The sequence below is a fragment of the Protopterus annectens genome, chromosome 17.part0 (genome assembly GCF_019279795.1).
Source record: "Protopterus annectens isolate FY-2018-M chromosome 17.part0, PAN1.0, whole genome shotgun sequence".
Classification (NCBI taxonomy): domain Eukaryota; kingdom Metazoa; phylum Chordata; order Ceratodontiformes; family Protopteridae; genus Protopterus; species Protopterus annectens.
Genome location: NC_056751.1, coordinates 42,983,351 through 42,998,544, shown reverse-complemented (window position 1 = coordinate 42,998,544; position 15,194 = coordinate 42,983,351).

Sequence of the window (15,194 nt, the reverse complement as noted above, 5' to 3'; positions counted from 1 at the left end):
TATGCATTTGGGAGAAATGAAACTTATAGTGCCATATCTAAACATATGCTTAGGCATGGCAGCTCATACTTTTCTGTTTCAGGTACTGCAGGTTGTGAAACCTGGGTGCGTGGTGGATCTCACTAATCTGACACAGAACAAATGGAGATTAAATGGATTTTTCGCTGGCAGCTCACAGAGGGTAGGACTTAATGACTATGTCCCAAACCCATTTTGAAAGCAGATCAGATAATGATTTTGTCAGTTTATATTTTATACTATTTGTATACTGCCTTCAGTTTGTATTGTTTCATTTATAATATGTTTTATGATCTTTAGCTTTTAATGTGTGTGTCTTATCAGTCTGCTTTGCAGGAACAGGTTAGTACTGTTGCTTTAAGGATATGGCAGTGAGCAGGAAGTGATGTGTGTGTGTGATGTAGAATCCTGTATTTAAATGTTTAGATATGTGTTTTCAGTTGTAACGTCTGAGGAAGAGAACTTGTTTCTTGAAAGCGCTAACGGTTATTAAAAAGCTTTTAGTTCTACCTGTACTATGGTCTATTGATTCGCAAAGGACTAACCCTTGAATTTGTTGTACCGGGCCTACACTGAGTTTGGCTGCATTGGCTTATTTCTTTTGCCTTGGTTTGTTGGGACATATACATTGTGATCTTTGCTCGGGGTTTGGAACTGTTTATATATATATATATATATATATATATATATATATATATATATATACCACACTCACTACAATTCCAGTCTCACATAGACCTACCACGACAACAAACCAAACACATCATAATCACACAAAAACATACTCGGAGGCTCTAAATAAAGATCTGCCGAAGCAGCAGAGACCTCCAAAGCAGACACCCAAGCAGCCGCTACCCCAAAACAAAACACGTGCAACACATATCTCACAAAGCCAGTGTGCCAAACAGTCACAGCCCTTAAGACTAAACAACACACCTGATACACTTGTAATAGGTGACTCTATCGTGAGGCACACTGACGTCCCGCTCACCAGGCTGAACAAGGAGAGGGTCACGGTGAGCAGCCTGTCGGGCGCTAGGATCCGCCACATAACACCAGCACTCAGGTCACTCCAAGGCAAGTACAAATATGACTCAGTCATTGTCCATGCTGGTGTGAATGACCTGAGACGTACCTCCCTGGACTACATTGAGACATAAAGGAGCTCTCTGAGCATGTAGCCCAGGCCGGTATGACCCTGACCTTGAGTAGCATCTTACCCTCACCAAGAATGATGCCACAATATGAAGACAAGATGATCAATTTCAACAATTGGCTTAAGTACTGGTGTCATTCAAAGGGGATCCAATGCCCGTCAGCTTGGGATGATATGCTCGACAAGCCACGATGCTTAGCTAGGACGGCTTGCACCTGTCACCCTGGGCTTTCAGATATTGGCAAAGGCTCTTGCTACCCCATAGTGCCTTTTTAGGCAAGGCTCAAAAGACAAACCCACCTCCATAGGTATCACAAGGGATAAGAAACTAAGAGTAATGCTACTCAACGCCAGAAGTCTAAACCTCAAGATGCACCTTTTCGAAACTCTCCTTAGCATGGAGAACATCGATATGTGTGCAGTAACAGAAACCTGGTTCAGGGCTCCCGAGAGCACCCAGCACTACCAGTTTATACCTCATACCATGCTGCCCCAAAACTTGGACCGAACCACAAAAGGAGGGGGAGTATCGATATTCATCAAAGATACCCACACCTCCAGGTTGGTGGCAAAGCCCGAAGCATCAGAGACTATCCATGTGCAACTAACAGTGGGTAAAACTGCCTTCCAGTTTATAGCCTGCTACAGACCACCCTCCCAAACCCAGGAACCCCACTCGGCCTTCCTGAGAACACTGGAAAATATGAAGGTCTCTCCAAACACCATTATATTGGGCGACTTCAACTACCCAAACATAGACTGGGAGCATTACTCTAGCTCCAACACCCTAGCCCAAAGGTTCCTAGAATTTATAAACTCAAATGCTATGGAACAACTTGTTCCCACTCCCACAAGAGGGGAAAACATACTGGACCTGATCATCACCAACATGGGGACTCTATGCTCCAGACCAGAAGTGTATCCCTCACTGGTAAGATCAGACCATAAACTAATCTCACTGGATATTCATATCCGACCCCACCTGCCCAGAAAACCACAGTGAAAAACTTCTTAAAGCAAATTTCACACTCCTCAAAACTGAGGTGGAATCCTTCAAAGCCCCGGCCTGTGGAAAAATATGGCCCAGACCGGAGAATCCTTTATAAACGCATTCTATGAACACCTTCAGGAATGCATGGATCATGATCCCAAATAAAACCAAGACCCAATCCTCCAAAGGCAGACGCCCTGTCTGGTGGACCCCAGCCATAAACAAACTATACAATAGAAGGAGGAAGCTACTAAATGATAGAGCAAAATCCCAAAAGGGAAGGCATCACTATCTTGGGGGAATGTAACATGAGCTTCACCCTGGTTATAGAATGGAGAGTGTTGACATTTTTTGAATGAGCATGTCTCTCTCTGTTGGTGGTGTTTATTCTGACACAAGAAAAGCCTTTGATATTGCACAGCATCACATCCTCTTAAAATCTTGTCTATTGTCAGTTGTATAGGCAATCAGTACAGTGGTTCTTTGGTTTCTGTGATGACAGATCATTAAATGGACTGCTGATACCACTTCATTGCTGTAGTCCCTCTCATTTGGAGTCCCACAGCGATCTCTCATTGGTCCTGTCTTCTTCAGCATACTTGCCAATAACATAACACAGATGATTCTCTGCAGCGTAATGTGTAATATTATACCCAAACTGTAGTCAGGCTACTTTTTCACTGATCTAAAATGGCTAGATATATTTAGCCTTCATCCCATGCTCTTCATGCCTAAGCATAATGGTCTCCCTATCTCTTCTCAGTTTCAAATACTTTCTAAAGATATATGTTTCATTGAAGTGAATAGCACCATTCAGTGTTTTGCTTACTCATGAAGTGAAGTTGGGATTAGAACCAACCAATCAGTAGGCCTCCTCTAGCATACAAAATAGTTTATTTCAGAATATGAACACATCACTTTACTAAAACCATAACCAGCCTGCTTTTAAGTTCCTAATATATCTGATTTTCTTATAAACCTTTGCATTATTCAAACTAACAAACTGGAGCAAGTTTGCAACAACAACAGCAACAATTTAAGTTTGCCCATTTTTTTCAAAACTCACCAATGTGTCTCTCTCAATTTGAACTTAATCAGTACCTAACAATGGTGTGAATAACAATTGCTCACACTATCTTATACAACCTAAGTAAATGCCCTGGCAGTGAAATTATATTAAACTGGCATATTCCTGTTTGTTTACACTTCACACAAATTCCATTGTCCCGTAATCATTATGAAGACTCCATATGTCCTATGTTTTAGTGAAGTCTTGGAACAGCCTTCCATTTTCTATTTGGCAAATCTCACTCTGACTTACTTTTAGGACTGCACTTATAGCATTCCTAGCTAGATTTATAATAGTAGCAGTGATTCTGCATAATGATAATGCCATGTGCCTGAAAAGGGTCCTTTGACCAGTGTACTTACTTGGTTAAAAAAAGTATAAATCAGTTGTTAAATCCTGGTTTTGTCTATGATCTACACTCATTCAATAAATTAGAAATTCCTGTAGGTCTTACTGTTAACAGAAATCACCTTGTTGTAAAATAGATTCTCTCTCTCTCACTCTCTCTCTCAATGTAGCAAGCATTAAACCTACTTGGATCAAATTTAAAATTGTTTACCATGATTTGCTTTGAACTCTAAGTCCTTTGACTTGAATTACTTGTATATGTCTGCTCAAATAGCTATTCCCTTGGTAGCTGTTCTTTTGCTGTTTATCATAGCAATCTGTAAAGGCTTGATTGAATATATTTAAGTTCACTCTGACATTAATGGGAAACGCACAGAGAGTGATTGATATTTACATGGCTTTGCAATGAGAATATATAATTAATGGTTGTGGAGTGATGAAGCACCCATATGAGGAGTGCAAGTAATGTTTCCAATTTTCACAAATTCACAATCTCCTCAAGAACAGATGTGTACAGTTTTATACACTAAAGGTAATGAGATTTATGCTGAAATGTATGAGCTCTTCTTTTTAGAGCCTGTATATTTCAAGGTATTATATGAGACACTTGTCAAGTCCTTCAACCCTCTACATTTATTGATTCAGTTTATAAATGTTTGTTTTGTATTTATAAATACATGATTCCACATTGAGATAATATGCATTGTTCATTCTGACTAATGTTTGCACATTCTACTCTGTTACAGAGAATGAACATTACATCATTGCAATCTGTATAAAACTTACATTATTAAATATTCATTATGTATTCCAGATTCCACATCCCATTGTTTATGCATATTTTGACTGTATAAACCCATATACAATTGTGCATATTATAGTCTATATACCTCTGTAAGTGTATTACAGTGAATGTTTATTAAGAGCCTTTACAGTTTAAGCTAACCTCCCCTAAACTAACCTCAGGTCTCCCCTGAAAAGAGGCTACTAGCCAAGTGGGACTAACCCAGTCAACAAAGGATAAATAAATAAATAAAATAAAAACATTTAATTCTTGTGCCTGACTATATATATATATAACCGGATGTCTTGTAATTTAATTTGTTGTTGGGTATGTCTGATTTCTGTATGGATGTTTTCCCTCAAGTCTGCTGAAAATGAATTCTCCATATTCACAATTTCCTAGTAAACATGTGAATATAGATAGTTGAGATAAATAGACAGATAGAAAAAATGATAGATACATATGCATTGGTGATGTACTGTAGCAACAGTGCAGACATGAGGAAGAGAGAGTTATGGGTAGTGTGCATCATGCAAAACCATTTGTAAAAATAACTAATGTGGGTGTGCAGCATTTCCATTAGGGCAATGTTTGAGATTGACCTATAGGCCAGGCACAAATCCCCTCTCAGCAGTCTATAAGATACAGAGTAAAGTGACGGGGCTTTCAGCCTGTTAGCGTAGGTCATGATTTGTAGTCCCTGTATTTTCTTAGTGAGAAACCTCTGAGGTCTCTCCAGCTTCTGCAGGTGTCTGGTAAAGTACATGCAAAATGCTGCATTATACTCTATTAATAGTCTGATGAGGTTGAGTACAGCGGAGTTATAACATCCCTTAACCTGGATCCTATGCCATTGTTTATGAGGTGCACAACATAGAAGTCTTTTCTTAACACTGTGGAAACTTGGTGGTCAAAGTTCAGATTGCTATCAACCTCTGTTCCCAACTCTCACACCACTGGGTTGGAACTCAGGGGGGACTAGTGTTCATAGATAAATACTAGCTACTCTTGTAGGCAATTTAAGCCTAGCCATTTACGCCATATGAGAATCAAACCCTGCACCTTGCATCTGTAAGGTAAACACCTTAACCATTTTGTCGTCAGGCTACTACCAAACCTATGTGCTGTTTGTGCACATACACAGCAACATAGAGAATATGATCATAGTTAACGTATAAATGTGCAAAAGCTGACATGCTTGTATGCAAGCACACATACAATACTGGTGTTTCCCTACATGCATTCACTATATTAGCAATTAATATATGTAACGCAGTGCACATAAGTAGCTATATTGTATATAGCCATAGCAAACACAAACATCAACTCCCCTTCTCCAATTACTATTTGACTGATGAAATGTAAGAAGCACTCCTCCAATATCTTTTCAGTGTTTTACAGCAGAAAAGCATGAAGGCAGCAACTCACCCGCACTTTTCAGTAACCACAACAATAATGAAACAGAATAAACATTTCAAAATGTAAGAAATACATTCCCATGCAATAAACTTCTGCTTATTTCCAAAAATAGTAATATGTTTCAGTTCTTTTCTAGCAATAACACCTAAGGTTTGCACACAATAACAGAAAGCTCCCACTCCACTAATAACCATGACAGCCACATTTTCTTTGAAGTCACAAGTCACCCCTGGGTTGTAGCTACCCACTTGTGAGTAAAGAGGGCAGTATAGGAGCATTGGCTGTAGCTCCATTTTGCTGATGCACCCCAGTATCAACAAATAATGCGCCACATATGAGGAGTGATCACAAACCTAAATGCTTGCATCTAAATTAATTTCAAAGAAATACCTGATATTTCACAATCAGGATGTAGTGAACATCAATGCAAACTCTGAATGCCGGGAATACAATGCTGTAAGTTATAAAAAAAGTGCAATAAAATATAGAATAAAGGGATTTAAGTGACAAATTAATAAATATTAAATAAATGCAGCAATTAGGAGAGAAAATTCCAGACAGCTTTCTACTGGTTTAAGTAACTGTCATTAAGTTTTGTTTTATTGGTTGCTTTCTGCAAACTAAGAGTTTAAGAACAGGAGCACTGCCACCATAGATTATACTACACACTGTTACCCCTGCCCAGCCCCCTTAAATGAAAGTAAACAAAAATACATTTCTTCTTATATCTGCAGTCTGTAGTGGGGTGTGTATATACACTGGTTTCCCTAGCATGTTGGGTTTATTTTCCCTCTTAAAATGCATATCTTTGTAACTATAATTAATTTAACAATATAAACATATTGACAGCTGTTATACAGATACCACCAATACTGTTCTGCTCCCTGAATTTTATAGAATTCTCATAATTATTGTAGGCCGCAGTGGTGCAGCGGTTAGCATTGTCACCTCACAGCAAGAGGTTCTCCCATTCGATTCTTGGCTGGAGCACCTTCTGTGTGGAGTCTGCATGTCCTCCCTGAGATCGAGTGATGCTAAAGACATGCAGGTAGGTGCGAGTGTGAATTGACGTGCCTTCATTGAAGGTTAGGCATCAGGCTGGCAACTTGGCACCGTAAAAATCCTCTGCCAATTATTAGCAGACCGTAGTTCCACTGTGGTGACCCCTAACCGGGAAAAGCCAAAATACTTTTTTTATTTTCCAAGTAGCAACTCCTTTAAACATACTCAGTTTTACAGTGATGAATACCAAACTTCATGAAGAGTCATGCAGTCCTGTTCTACATTCACTTTACTGACCAAAAACAAAGATTATTTTTAAACTAGGTTTTAGGACGCCATCCAGTTTTGCTTGACATCTTTACATAACAGACAGTAGTTATATCTGAAAGGGGTCATTTTTCATTATCTCCTGCAGTGCTGAGAAGCACTGGTGTCAGAACTTCTTCAGCTGCTGAGACAGTTTTTACTGAAGCATTGCCCCCAGTCAGTCCATTCACCCTTGAGACTGTAGTGATCTAGACAAAACTGAAAGCCCTAGCACATCAAATCTGCTACTGATAGAAGTTGAATTAGAATGGGCAGAGTTATATGTAAAAGGGGAAGGTTTATATGGAGGTACTGGTAAGGTTGGGTTGCATCACACGAAAAAGCAATTGTTTTACAGTCAGTAATATGGGTGATGATCAACTCGATACGTAAAAATCTACTGCCAATCATTAGTGGACTGGAGTTCCGCTGTGGCGACCCCAAACCGGGAAAAGCCGAAAGACAATATGGGTGATGATAATTATTTCAGTCTTGAAGTGACATCTTACAGATCTACTCTCAAACTTTCAGAATCAAAGGTATTTGTCTGTCAGCCTGTCTGTTCAGTGTGCAGCTAGACAGCATAGTCTAGTTTCAGATCTGCTGACTCTAACCTGTTATTGATGCACTTGAGTAGTAAACCAGCCATCTTGCATTAAGAAGGGCTCCCCTACACCCCTGTGGCAGAAGAGTGTAGATCCAGCCTTGTCTGGGCTGGGGATTGTTGAAGGAATGTTCATTGTGTGCTTTCCTATTGGTAGATTAGCTTAAAAATGCTTATTTTCCCTATATATAAGCCTTGCATTTGAGCGTTGCTGCACACCACACAGCAGGGGTTAGCGGTGCCCTGTATAGATGAAAACACCTTGAGACACAATGTTTCCCTACATATCGGTCAGTGGAACACTCCCAAGCTTCCCTGCTGCACTACAAGCAACTATCAACCTAGCTTTCGATAAAACAAGCCCCTTTGTTAGTCCTAGCACAAAAAACTTGTCTAACTAGCCCATGCCCTCCCCTAACAGTACACATGGTAAAAAACCTGCAATAATGGACAGGCAATTTCTCATAATTTCTCCGGCCAGTCTGATTGACATGGGCATCCTGAGGCAATGTAGTAATTGCCTCATGTATACTGACAACCACTTACTCCTAAAACAAACAAATACCCTATGTAAGAGATATAATTATACTATGAAACTGGAGTCAATTCTTTCATGTAACAGTAAACCAGACATCAAACAGGTTGTCAGCACACACACTTCACCTCTCATGCAAAATAAGATCACAACACATAAACCCACATATGTAGAGGTACTCACTATAAGCCTACTAAAAGATTAGAGACCTTCCAAATGTAAACCACTAGCACATACTGCTATGCAAATAGTAACCACTACAGATAAAATTACATACACCAGTGTCTCAGCAGATAAGCCCCTAAAGTAAAACACCTCAAGACCTAATGTCTTAGTCATCTGGCTGGCCAAAAAGAAGGTCACAGTCAGCTGCCTGTCAGGTGCCAGGATCCTTCAAATCATGCATGCACTCAAGTCACTGAAAAACAAGTACTGTTATGACTCTGTCATAGTCCATGTTGGGGTGAATGACTTGACACGTACCTCTCTGAACTATATGAAAAGAGACATGACTGAAATCTCAGATTATGTGTCCCAGGCAGGTATGACCCTAGCCCTAAGCAGCATTCTACTTTCACCCAGGAAGATGCCACAATATAAACAAAAAATGATTGACTTCAACAATTGGTTTAGCTTCTAGTGTCAGTCCAGGGGGGGTCCAGTATCTGTCAGCCTGGGAAGACATTGCTGACAGGCCACGCTACTTTGCCAAAGATGGTCTGCAACTATTTCCTCTATGCTTTTGGATACTGGCAAAGGTACTTGCCTCCCGCATTGTGCCTCTTTTAAGCAATGTTAAAACAACAACATTTCCAATGTAACAAATTCCCCTTGAGACAAACTAAAGGTTTTTCTGTTTAATGCTAGGAGGCTGAACAGGAAGCCCCACTCCCTGGAAGCACTCCTCATCTTGGAAGATGCTGACATCTGTGCAGTTACTGAGACATGGTTCAAGGCCACAGAGAGCACCCTGACTGTGCAAGGCTACAATGCCTTCCACACATTCAGACCTTAAAATTAGTGTGAAAGAACCAAAGGTAGAGGTGTATCCATCTTCATTAAGGCCAACTACACCTCAAGACTGGTCAAACAGTATGACTCTCTCAAACTACTGCATTTCCAAGTAACTATAGGCAAAGTACCCTCACACATCATTGCTAGCTATAGGTTCCCCCACCATGAACCAAAAAAAGCACACCACCTACCTGGACTTACTGGAGTCACTCACAATACAGCCTAAACCCTTAGACATGGGAGATTTCAACTATCCCTCCATCAACTAGGAGATGTACATAAGTACAAACATGCTTGCCCAGAGGTTCCTGGACTATGTCAACATAAGTGCTCATGAACAGATAGCCTGCATCCCCACAAAGAGTTCAAAAGTCCTAGACATAGTATTCACCAACATGGGAGGGTCACTGCACTCCCCCCTGTGTGATGCCCTCCCTGGTAAGGTTGGACCATAAATCAGTCTTGTTAGAAGTAACTATTATACCTGACACCTCCACAGAAGCAAAAAAACTAAAAAACTTTTCCAAAGCAAGCTACAACCTACTAAGTGATGGTGTAAAACGTTTTAAACCCCCTGCAATCACAGACAACAATGACTATTATGCAGAGGTTTAAACAAATGCCCTGTATATACTCTTAAACAACTATATAGACTCATCTTTACTTTACTGGATCAAAAATAGGTCCTCCCGAAAAAAAACAAGCCACCTTTGTGGACATCAAGTACAAACAGGTTATATAACAAGAAAAAGAAACTGATCTCTAAGAACAAGATGCAACTGACTCAGCAGAGGAAGAATTCCATCCACAACTTGAACAAGCAAATCAGAAATCTTCTAAGTCCTCTAAAGTGAACTACAAAACTAAACTAGCATTCCTAGCCAAGGATAATCATAAGGCATTCTTTAACTACATCCAAAATCTAAAAGGGAATGCCCAGCTATGTGCCAAACCGGTAGTGGATGGCACCACTCATACCATACCGGAGGAAATTGCCAAAGTGGTAGCCGACAAATTTGGAACAAACTTCACCCCCTCTCCCCACCAGCCATACCCCAAAGCATACTTGACACCATTCTCTGCCTAGTATCTCGAGATATCAGGTCATATCTGCACTCTCCAAGGCCAAAAACATGGCCTCAGTGGGACCAGATAACATCCCAGGTTGCTTACTAAGCAATCTAAAACAGGACCTGGTGGACTCATTTGGTTTTGTTCCAGCAGAGTGAAGAACAGCAACAGTAATCCCCATGCACAAAGGGGGGGCCATGAACTGACCATGGGAACTATAGACCCATAAGTCTAACCAGCCTCATCTGCAAGGCCATGAACCTTATCAACACGGACATAGGTGACCTTCAAACTCTAGAGCCAACCCAGTTTGGCTTTGTTAAGGGTAGATCATGCTTATTAAACCATTTAGTAGACTTCTTTGAAAAAGTCACCAAAGCCCTGGATGAACATAAGACAGTGCATACCACCCATCTTCACCTAGCCAAGGCTTTTGACACAATCCCCCACTCAGGTATCATTGAGAAACTCTTCCAACTGGGGATCAACCCTTATGTCATCAGAGGGGTAGCCAATTGGCTCTCCAACAGAACACATACTGTCAAAGTTGATGACTCCACCTCTACCAGTAGACCCATCACCAGTGGTGTATCACAAGGATCTGTGCTGGGCTTTTTACTATTTGGAATCTATTTCTTGAACATCCAGGCTAAAGTAGATGGCCACGCATTTACCAAGTTCACTGATGATTGGAAAATGGGTATAATCATTGTCTCCCAATGATGTTAACATATTACAGGACTCGCTAACACAAAAATGTGCATTATTATCCCCTCTGGCAAAGCGGGTATCCCTGCTAATTACAATATTGACAGCACCTCAATAAGTTCAAAACCAGTGATGCAAGATCTGGGAACACAGGTTGATAGCAATCTGAACATCGACCACCAAGTTTCTACAGTAGTAAGGAAAGCCTTCTACATTGCACATCTCATAAGTAAGGCATTGCATCCAGGTCTACAGATGTTATAACTCCAGTGTACTTGACTCTCATCAGACCATTAATAGAGTACAGTGCTCCCTTTTGTATGTACAACACCAGACACCTGCAGCAGCTGGAGAGACCACAGAGGTTTCTCATCAAGAAAATACAAGGCCTCCAAACCACAATCTACATGGATAGACTGAAAGCCCTGTCACTGTAGTCTATATCTTATAGGCTGCTGAGAGGCAATTTTTGCCTGGCCTAACCCTGCCCTGATGGAAATGCTGCACATCTGCAAGTCAAATAGCACAAACATCACTTGCTCAAGATATCTTAACCTAGCCTGTGACATAAACAAAACATACTGGAAAGACATATATCTTCCAGAGATTGACGCTCCTCAAGAATAAACGTCCAGTTCACATGAAGCAGAGCTCCTCACTAACCCTATTCAAGCGCAACCTAGACAAATGGATAGGAGACTGTGAATTCACCCCGTGGTGGCATCCATGTCCCTCATGGACAGAGGTAGTCAATGTTGATCATAGACTCGCTCTGTGAATTATATGTCCATCTAACCAAGGAAAATTGGGGCAACTCAGGATTAACATGGTTAGGCTTATAAGGGCTCTAGGGCCTCTAGCCTAATAACTTCCTATGAACCTAATTAAAATGCCTAAGCACAGTCTTCAGAGTTTGGAAAAGTAGGCAAAATTGAATAGAAGTCTTAGCTTTGTAAGGATGTACACAATTGTAATTATTTTCGAATGTTTATAATTTTAGTGTCAGTACTGTGTGATGGAAAAGTAGATGTATCTGCTCACTTTAAACTTTGGCAGAAATCACTTAGTGTAAAAAAGAAATGTTTCTAGCCTGTGTGAAAAGAAAAATCACTTCAACTTGCCACTACTGTGCTAAATCCATTAAATATTTATGCACCTGTACTTTAGATTCCTATTTGCACTAGTTACAGTATGTCTGCACAGACTAACATACAGTTACCTTAGTTACAACACTACTCACCTGGGAACTCAGTCTAACATACAAAACCCTCATACTGTTCTGCATGACCCACTTTCATATAAACTGCATTGGATCTACCAGACATTAGACACAAGACACTGGACAGCAACCAACTTCCTTCCTCTTTTATTAACATATAAACCCATGAGCAAATTTTCAACTAAGTTGCAAATATAAGGCAGTATATTTAAAACCAACTTAATTTCAGTTAAAGCTCAGTTCACCTCTGCAAGGAAGTAAAATGAATATGTTGAGGAAGCCTGAAGCTGCATATGATCAAAGTGGTAAACTGAGCAGGGGACGGTTCCAATGACCAGTGTGCAAACCAGCAGCTGCTCATCAGAGCCAAAACATGCCCCATAACAGTGTAACAGTAACCTCTGCAATTGTAAGAGGAGGAGACATCAGGTACACAAGCAGGAAAAGCAATAGAAGGATTCTCAGGACAGTGCAATGCTCATATACAGGAGATGGTGAAAATTCTGCACCCCTCTGAACCTTTTGAGAAAAGTTAAATATAATGACCACACTGTCTTCAGCACAAGACAATATATAATGAGTTGTGAGATTTAATAGGAACGTTAAAGAAATAATGGCATCGCCCCCAGCACTCCAAACAATACAATGACCTTCTGATTACATCTGTGAGGAGGGATGGCTTTAGACTGGGTGAAGTTCAGAGCAAAGTTGGCTACTATGCCCATGTCAAATTCCACTAAAATATCTGTGTTGTGTGCTAGCCAACAGACCCAAGAAGGTCTGAAGATCTGAGTATTTTGTGATATATTTTATCCCTTATTTTATTTTTTTTGAGAGATGACTGTTAACTATACAAGTGACAAGAGGATCAGTTATTTTTATCTGAATAACTCCCACCTATACTTCTCAAGTGTCCAGATTTTCATAGAATTTCAAGATTTTTTACTCATATTTTGGTATTTTCATCTAAACAATTGTGGTTTTCTATCAAACCAGTGAGGACTGAAATCACTAAATAATGATAAGCATTTGCATTTCAGATTTCATGTCCCTCAGAAAATGCACCTTAATGTAAAATATGTTATTCTAAACTTTCTAAGTGTAAAAGAACAATATTTCAAGTCTGTCCCCTGTTTTGGAGCTTTTTATCCCCATTATTTTAGTCTTTGTCCAGATTTCTAATATTAAGAGGTTGACAGGTCCTCTCCCAACAAGCAGTTATAGCCAGTTGTATGTATAATTCAGACATTGTGATAAAAGAGGATGGCATGTAATTTATTTTAGTGCAGTTATAACACATTAAAATATCGTACACTGCTTCACATAAATTATATTAGTCTCGAAAAGTCAGAATAATAAGCAAACAGCAGCAAGAAGCTACTTATTTTCCTCCACAAACAGCTCTAGCAGTTGTAACTGCCCTGTGCGTGTGTGTATCAGTTGTTCAGTTAAGTAGCTCACCTAACGTCTATCAAATGCACACTAGTCCTGCAAAGCCAGGTAGTGACTGTTAAAACTGAGCAAACGACAAGAGTGTCAGTTATTGTCATCCAGTCAAACCAACCCCCACGTAGCAGTTACAACCATAGTGTCCGATGGCTATGTACTATTCCTTCACCTCCACACAAACAAGTTGCCACACATTAATGTATTCCAAGTTGCTCCATACAAATCACAAAGCCAGAAATATTGCCAGAAATATCTGGTCAATCAATGCCATCATCATTTTAAAAATAATAATAATTTAATACTTACCTCACCCTTACCACCTCTACTGCCTTCAGTCTTTCCCCTGCAATTTGAACACATACATGTCTGTGTACTTACAGACTTGGCTTCATTGTAAAGACAGTGCTCCTTTCATATATACGTTTTATCCTTACCATATATTCAGACCTGAAATTGCAGTAACATTTCTATATTTTCAACAACCACATCAACTCTAGACAGGTTCCCAGAGACCCTGCAAACCAAACTCATTGAACTCCAATTTGCCCTAAATAAGACAGACTATCAGTTTATAACCAAATACAGGACACCCCCAAGTCTCCTAATGGACATAAACTTGTAAACTTCTGATCTGATATTGTCAGTTTTTCATCTTCTCCTCACATATGAGGAACCCTCTGATCTGACTCAGCTGTTAGCAAGCTCATGGCAACCAAAATGCTCTTGGGTACCTCCCCATTACCCACAATGCATCTATCCCCATTACCTCAGATCAAGTTTACCACTCTGCAAAGACATGGTCATTCCAGCTAGCTCTTGGTGTCAGGTTGTGATTTTTCTTCAAATTTCTTCAAACTCTTTCAAACTTTTGTAGATTTTGATAATATAAGTCTTCTCTGTCCCTTTCTTAACTGTTGGTCTGTTCTGGTATTGCTCGCTACTGTATTTAACATACTTTTTTTTCTTCCCTTTCCTTCCCACCAGTAACCATTTTTTCATAGGTTACTTCCCTTCCCTTTTTACCCTTGAGGTAATTCTTGCCTATTATTGCTAGTAGGGTTTTCTTTTCCCTCTGTTAAAAAAAAAACTTTCCTCTGTTCTTTTCTCTTGAGTGAGTGTCTCTGTGTGTGTGCTGTGCCCCTTCTCCTCTGTTATGGTGGAAAAACAGGAAAAATGTTTGGCTTCAAAAAGTGTAAGAAGTTTGGGCATAAGATCAGATTTAGTGCCTCGCAATGCTTATGTAGCCCCTTCCCCCTTGTACTGCTTATGTGTAAATTGTCTTGAGCCTCTGCATTTCCAGAAGGAATGTGCGATATGTCACTCCTTCAATAATAGAGCCTTAATAGACCGAAGGAACACACTCACTTTAAGAGGAATGTTGCCTTCAGCCTTTGATGAAGCCATTTCTGGAGCGAAGGATAAAACAAGTTCTTCCTCTAAAACTAAATTGGCTCATTCCAGCCCTGCTTTGTCCTTGTCCTCCAAATCTTCAGACAAGGCC